Below are 7,324 nucleotides of genomic sequence, written 5' to 3'. Positions count from 1 at the left end.
TACACCCAACCCAGGAATTTTTGTTTATTTTTGTTTTAGGGCCACACATGGGGCTTCTCAGGGTTTACTCCTTGCTTTGTTCCAAGGGATCATTCCTGTGGGGGTTGGGGGACCACCTGGGGTGCTCAAGATTGATTCTGGGTCAACTAAGTGCAAGGCACAGGCACGCACCCTCTGTACTATCTCTCCAGCCCCCCATCCTGGTTTCTGTTTGTGGAGCAGAGGAAGGAAACTATTTTTTTTCTTTTTGGGTCACACCTGGTGATGCACAGGGGTTACTCCTGGCACTGCACTTAGGAATTACTCCTGGCGGTGCTCAGGGGACTATATGGGATGCTGGGAATTGAACCTGGGTTGGCCGCGTGCAAGGCAAACGCCCTATCCGCTGTGCTATCTCTCCAGCCCAGATAGAAACTTTTGACTCTGGGGGGCGGGGTGTGTGTGTGTGATGCAGTCTCTGTGACTGTGCCATCCCTATCCCAGACTTGGTTTCAGGGAGAAAATTAGTGACTGGTTCAGCCAGAGACACAGAGTGACTTTAGGGGAACCAGGTCTCCTTTTGGACAGCTCAACCTCACCCTTATGCCTCCCCCCTTCCCTGCCCCTAGGTTTTATTTATTTATTTATTCGCTTCTGGGATGCACAGGGTTTACTCCTAGCTTTGCACTCAGGAATTACTCTTGGCGGTGCTCCGGGGACCCTATGGGATGCTGGGAGTTGAACCCAGGTCAGCCACCATGTGCAAGGCAAATGCCCTACCTGCTGTGCTATCGCTCCAGCCCCACTGCACTTTGCTTTATTTTTTGGGTCAGACCAGGCAGGGCTCCGGTGGGGGGGTCACTCTCAGCAGCGCTTGTGGGGCCCTGGGGTGCTGGGGGTGGGTGCTGGGGCCCTCCTGCAAGGCTGTCCGGCCCTTGCAAGGGGCCATTTCCCCAGCCCCTCCATCTCAGAAAGGGCCTTTCTAGCAGCAAGCTGGTGACCGCGAGGCTGAGAATCACCAAGAGACACCCCGCTTTTGTCTGTTTCCCCTATATGATCTGTTCCCACCGTCTTTCCTTAATCCTCTTCCTTTTTTCTTTCTTCTGCTTTCCCTGTCCTCGGGCTGGTCTTTCTCGTCCTTTCTCCCCTTGCTCACTCTCTTCTCTTTTTTTTTTCGGGGGCCACACATGGTGATCCTGCGGGATTAGGTGGTGCTGGAGCTTGAAGGGGAGCCACAGGCTGCGTGCAAGGCAAGCGCCCTCACCTTGTACCATCTCTCTGGTCCTCTAGTGCACTGGTCCTCTGGTCCTCTCCCCAATGCCCCCCTACCCCCCGCCCGGTCCCCAAACCGCTCTTGGCTCGCCCTTCGCCCCATCACCTCTGCCTCTCTTTTCATCTGCTGGTTTCCAAGAGCGGGCGATTTTCATCCCCTGGCAGGGTGGGGAGCCAGGGGTCCAGGTGGGAGGACATTTGGGTCCAGCGACATGGAACTACATCCCTCTGCTCCCTTTACTGTTCCTCCCTCTCCCCCCCCCCCCCCCCGCCCGTATCCTAGGAGATCAGATAAACAAACTGCCCAGAGAATGGCACTTTGGAAACCAGGGGTTCTAGATCTGTGTGTTTTGTGTTCTCTCCGGGGAGGCGATGGGGTGTACAGGGAAGGACGGTCACAGTCTCACAGCCGTGCATGCAGTGAGGGTGAACAGGGAATCTGAGAGGGGGAGGGGAGGGAGCGGGAGGAGCCAAGGGGTGGGGACTCAGAGACAGGAGGCAGGGGAAGGGGGGGCGTCTTCGTTATTGACTCCTGTGAGAGGACCAGTATCTTGGACAAGTATCCCTGGTCCCTGGTAGTCTGCAGACAAGTTCGGGGGCCCCTCTCTGCTCCCTTCGAGCGCAGATTAGAAAGTTGTAGTGGCAAGTCATGCACTTAGACTGGGGCGAAGGCTCAAAGGACTGGCAGAAGCTTCGCCTGCAGGAATCCGAGGTTTCAATCCCTATTCGTGCATGGGGCAGGGGTGCAGGTGGGGGGGCTAGCCTACATCTGCCACCTCATGCCAGTTTTGCCAGGAGCAACCCCTGAGTTAGGGGTCTTCCCAGAATAGGTCTTTGACTCCCTAACACAGTAGTCAGGCTCATGAATGGGTGAAAGAGAAGGTCTGGACTCAGCCCCTGCCCCTTTCCAAGAAAGTCACACATCGGGCTGTTTGTGTGTTTGTGTGTGTGTGTGTGAGAGAGAGAGAGAGAGAGAGAGAGAGACAGAGAGAGACAGAGAGAGACAGAGAGAGACAGAGATAGTGAGAGAGAGACCGAGATAGTGAGAGAGAGAGAAAGAGAGAGAAGAGAGAGGAGAGAGGAGAGAGAGGAGAGAGGAGAGAGGGAGAGAGGGAAAGAGAAGAGCAGGTAGGGCATTTGCCTTGCATGCGGCTGACTGGGGTTCATCCCCAGCATCCCTATGGCCCCCTGGAACCTACCAGGAGGGACCCCTGAGTGCAAAACCAAGAGTAAGCCCTGAGTACTGCCAGCCAGGTGTGGCCACAACAAACAGAAAAAGAAAAGAAAAGAAAAGAAAAGAAAAGTGTCCGATGTCTCCTTCCTTATTACTCTCTGCTGCTGGAGCTGCTTTTCTCTCCTCGGGCCCTTCCCGGCAACCCTCCATTCCCTGTCCCCTAATCTATGCCCACGTGCCCTCCCCCATGCCCGCCAGTTCTCAGTCCCCTTCTGGGCTGTGACTCACCGAGCCCGGGCAGATAAGCCGGAGGTCCAGCAGCAAGAGACTGACGGAGCAAGGCAGGGGGAAAACTGTAAGTCAAAGAGGATAAGCCGAGGGAGTCCGGGCTCTGGGCCCCGCGGGGGTCCCAGGGAATTAGGAAGGGGCGGCTGGCCGTGTGTGTCCCCCTGCGGGGAGAGCCAGCTGGACACCCGTGGCAGCCCGGGTGCAGCCAAGCCAGCCCGGTTCCTGAGGGAGGACAGGCTTGGAGAAACCGGCGAGGTGTGGCGCTCACCTCCTCGCCCGGCTGCCCAGTGCCTCTTAAAGGCCCAGGACTCTGGGCAGCGCGAGCTGGCCGCAGCCGCGGGGGAGGGAGGCGGCCGGCCTGGGTCTCCAGGAGGAGGAGGAGGAGGAGGAGGAGGCGGAGGCGGAGCCTGGCTGCCCTTGGCTGGACGCTCGCCTCCTCGCTGACCCCAGTCCCGCAGGAGCTCTCCAGGATTGCAAAGCCGACCCCAGGGAGCTGGGCTGGAGAATCACAGCTGTCCACTCGGACGCCTTCTCCGCGCAGGTGCTGCCCCCGAGGTCAGGTCAGCTGGCTTCCCGTGGGGCCTGCAGGCACACCCTCCTGAAGGAGGGAGGCAGCAGGGGGCTGGAGGGAGAGGGAAGCGGGTAGGGCCCCTGCTTGGTGCCATCTCGGAACCCCCAAAACACTGGACTCCCCAGCCTCTAAGTGCAGAGCCAGGAGGAACCCCCAGGACCACTGGGTGTAGCCAAACCTTAAGCAACTACGAGTAACAAGGATAAGAAGACACTAGAGTGGCAGAGAAGGAAGAGAAGGAAGGAGGGGGTCTTAAGTGTGTGCAGGGGGGCCAGAACAATAGCACGGTGGCCGGGGTATTTGCCCGGCATGCGTCTGACCCAGGTTTGATTCCGTATAGTCTCCCCGAGCCCACCAGGACTGATCCCTGAGCACAGAGTCAGGAGTAAGCCATGAGCACCGCTGGGTGTGCTACCTGCCCCAAAAAATAAAGAGTGGAGGAGTGTGGGAATGTGACTCGATTTTATCACTTGGCCATACATGCATCAGACCTGGGTTTGATGACTGGCACCGCAAAAAACAAAGAGTCAAATCAGAAATGTGGGACCATGGGGGTGGGGGGGAGTGCAGGAAAGGCAGGGGGAGTGGTGAGGGAAGAAAAAAATAAGTGAGGGGGGCTGAAATGATAGCACAGCGGGTAGGGCATTTGCCTGGCACGCGGCCGGCCCGGGTTCGATTCCCAGCATCCCATATGGTCCCCTGAACGCCGTCAGGAGTAATTCCTGAGTGTAGAGCCAGGAGTAACCCCTGTGCATTGCCGGTTGTGACCCAAAAAGCAAAAAAAAAAAGTGAGGCTAGAGAGAAAGTACAGTGGGTAGTAGTGGGTTTGGTGCTTGCCTTATGTGACCAACCCTAGTTCCATCACGGAAATTGTTGTACGGTCTCCCAAGCCCGCCAGGTGTGATCCTTGAGCACGCAGCCAGGAGTATGCCCGCCCTGAGCACCATCGGGTGTGGCCCCTCTCCCCACCCAGTGTACACCGCCAACTCAGAAGTGGGAGTGCTTGGCTTGGAGAGTGCTTGGTTGGAGCAATGTTCCACTTGAACGGCCCACTTCTGCTCCTGCCGCCTCCCAAGTGGCCCCCAGCACTGCCGGCTGTAGCTGATACACACGCCAAAATGACAGCGACAATAAAAAGTGTTAAGGGATAGATCAGCGGGATCTATGACTTACGGGGCCGGAACAATAGTACAGTGGGTAGGGCGTTTGCCTTGCCCGTGGCCGACCCAGGTTCAATCCCCGGCATCCCATATGGTCCCCTGAGCACTGCCAGGAGTAATTCCTGAGTCCAGAGCCAGAAGTAAGCCGTGAGCATCATTAGGTGTGACCCAAAAAAGAAAAAAAAAAAGAGGACATATGACTTATAATAATAGGCTTTGCTAAATATCAAAAGGAGGCTGGTGTGAAAGGAGACAATTGCGTACTGTCTTCATTTATATCCCCTCATTCTGCAAACATTACTCCACCTCTCGTGCAGGGGGCAGACATGTGTGTTTACAGAGGTGTTTGGGGAGGGTGGAGAGAACACATGGATGATACTGGTCTCACATCGCTGACTGTGGTTCTATCCCTGCCTTTGAGCATTACCAGGAGTGATCCCTAAGCTCAGGGCCACAAGTAAATCCTCAGGTCCTGAATATTGTCGGGTGTGGCCTAAAAAGTCAATAAAACAGAGGCTGGAACAATAGCACAGTGGGTAGGGCGTTTGCCTGCATGCCGCCAACCTGGGTTCGATTCCCAGCATCCCATATGGTCCCCCGGAGCACCGCCAGGAGTAATTTCTGAGCCAGGAGTAACCCCTGTGCAATGCTGCGTGTGACCCAAAAAGGCAAAAAGAAAAAAGTCAATAAAATAAAGGTTTGTGTAGAGAAGAAGCAGAATACAGAGCCAAAGAAGAACACAACACAACGTGAGCAGGGTACGAGAGAGAGAGAGAGAGAGAGACAGACAGACAGACAGACAGACAGACAGAGACAGAGACGGAAACAGACAGAGATGAGACAGAAACAGAGATTGGACTTTTATTACTCAGGAATCCTTTCCGGCAGGGCTTAGAGAACAATATGGGTTGCCGGATATCAAACCTGGATTGGCTGTGTGCAAGGCACGCGCCCCATCTACTGTACTATCTCTTCAGCCCCAACATGTGGTTTTATTTTTATTTATTTTTTTGCTTTTTGGGTCACACCCAGCGATGCTCAGGGGTTATTCCTGGCGGTGTTTAGGGGACCACATGGGACGCCAGGGATGGAACCGCGGTCGGCCATGTGCAAGACAAATGCCCAACCTGCTGTGCTATCGCTCTGGCCCCCAACGTGTGATTTTAAATGTGGGGATGTGGATTGTGTCAATGATTTGTCTCAAATGGCCCAAATGTCTCAAATGGCATCCCTCAATTGCACATTGGTAATTACTTCTAGTTAAAGCCTTTAGTCTCATTAAAATAGAATCCTCCTGAGACTACCAAGAACTGCAAGGAGAGCAGGAACTTTTGGGAGGAAGACCTCAGGAAGTCAAGGGCAGTTTCTAGTACCAAAGGACTTAAATATTTTTCAGACTTTTTAATTGAATCACCGTGATATAGACCCTTGCAAAGCTGTTCGTGATTAGGTTTCAGTCATACAGTATTCCAACACCCATCCCTCCACCAGTGTACGTTTCCCGGCACCAGTGTCCCCAGGTTCCCTCCCATCACCCTCCACCCCCCACCCTGTCTGCCTCTATGGCAGGTGCTTTTCTCTCTCTCTCTCTCTCTCTCTCTCTCTCTCTCTCTCTCTCTCTCCCTCCTTTCGGGCAGTGTGGTCTGTAATATTGATACTGAAAGGTTATCAAGAATATCCCTTTACCTACTTTTAACACTCAGACCTTGTCCAGCGTGATCATTCCCTGCTTACTGTCATACTGGTCTCTTCTCTATCTTATCTATCCTCTGCCCCACACACACCTTGGTTAGATCCAACCACTGACCAGTCCTCCTGGCCAAAGGGCTTCGTTTTTTGTAACTTCTTAGACTTGCCTTTCTCTTTTGAAAGAATTTCCCATGTGTTACTTTTTGCAACAAAAGATTTTCAACCTGAATTTAGCCCTTTGCTAAATTCCTCTTCAGCAGGAATTCTTCTCTGTTTAGCACTTTTGTTTAAAAAAAAAACAAAACAAAACAAAGCTTTTCATTTTTCCACTGGGTAGTTTCTGAAGCTGTTGGGGCTTCGGTAATGTACACCCTAGCTCACAGACAGCAGGGTCTAGTATGGTTTGGGGTGAACAGACACTCAGGGTTTGTTCCTGACTGTGCTCAGGGATCCTTCCTGGCAATGTTTGCGGGACCCCATGTTCTGCTGGGGATCTGGAGATACAAGGTGAGTCAGCTGCGTGTAGGGCAAACGCTTTTCCAGGGTATGTTCTCCAGTCTTTTTTTGTTTTTTTGGCTTTTTGGGTCACAACCAGCAATGCTCAGGGGTTACTCCTGGCTTTGCACTCAGGAATCACTCCTGGCGGTGCTCAGGGGACCCTATGGGATGCTGGGAATCGAACCCAGGTCAGCCGCGTGCAAGGTAAACACCCTACCTGCTGTGCTATCACTCCAGCCTCTCTCCACTCTTGAGAGCAAGTTTTTAGAAATTTGGGGGTGAGGGTGAGGGTAAGGCGATATCACAAAGGGATCGATCGCTGGCCCTGAGGGGGCACACCTTGGAGGGGTTCAGGGGTCCGAGCAGTGCTGGGGATGCAACCAGGGCCTCTAGGCCACAGAGCTCATGTGCCAGCCCCCACCCTCCACTCCTTTTCAGCTCTCCTGGATTGTGCAGGCTTTGCCTCCTCAAAATACTGCCCCAGTTCCTTTCCTCCTGGGGGTTCTGAGGGCCAGTAACACTTGGCCTGCGTTTTTGGCCCAGACTAGATCTCAGATATGTTTTCGTGCACACTGGTTTTCCGGGCTGTGGCTTGGAGACCTTCACAAGGTTAGTGGGAACGGCTTAGGAGATACGCCTGCTCTGACGCTCCAGGAACCCAGCAGGCAGACGGCCCCAGGCACAGAACTGTCC

Source organism: Sorex fumeus, unplaced genomic scaffold, assembly GCF_029834395.1.
Source record: "Sorex fumeus unplaced genomic scaffold, SorFum_2.1 ptg000014l, whole genome shotgun sequence".
Lineage (NCBI taxonomy): Eukaryota > Metazoa > Chordata > Mammalia > Eulipotyphla > Soricidae > Sorex > Sorex fumeus.
Note: the sequence above shows the minus strand (reverse complement) of the source record.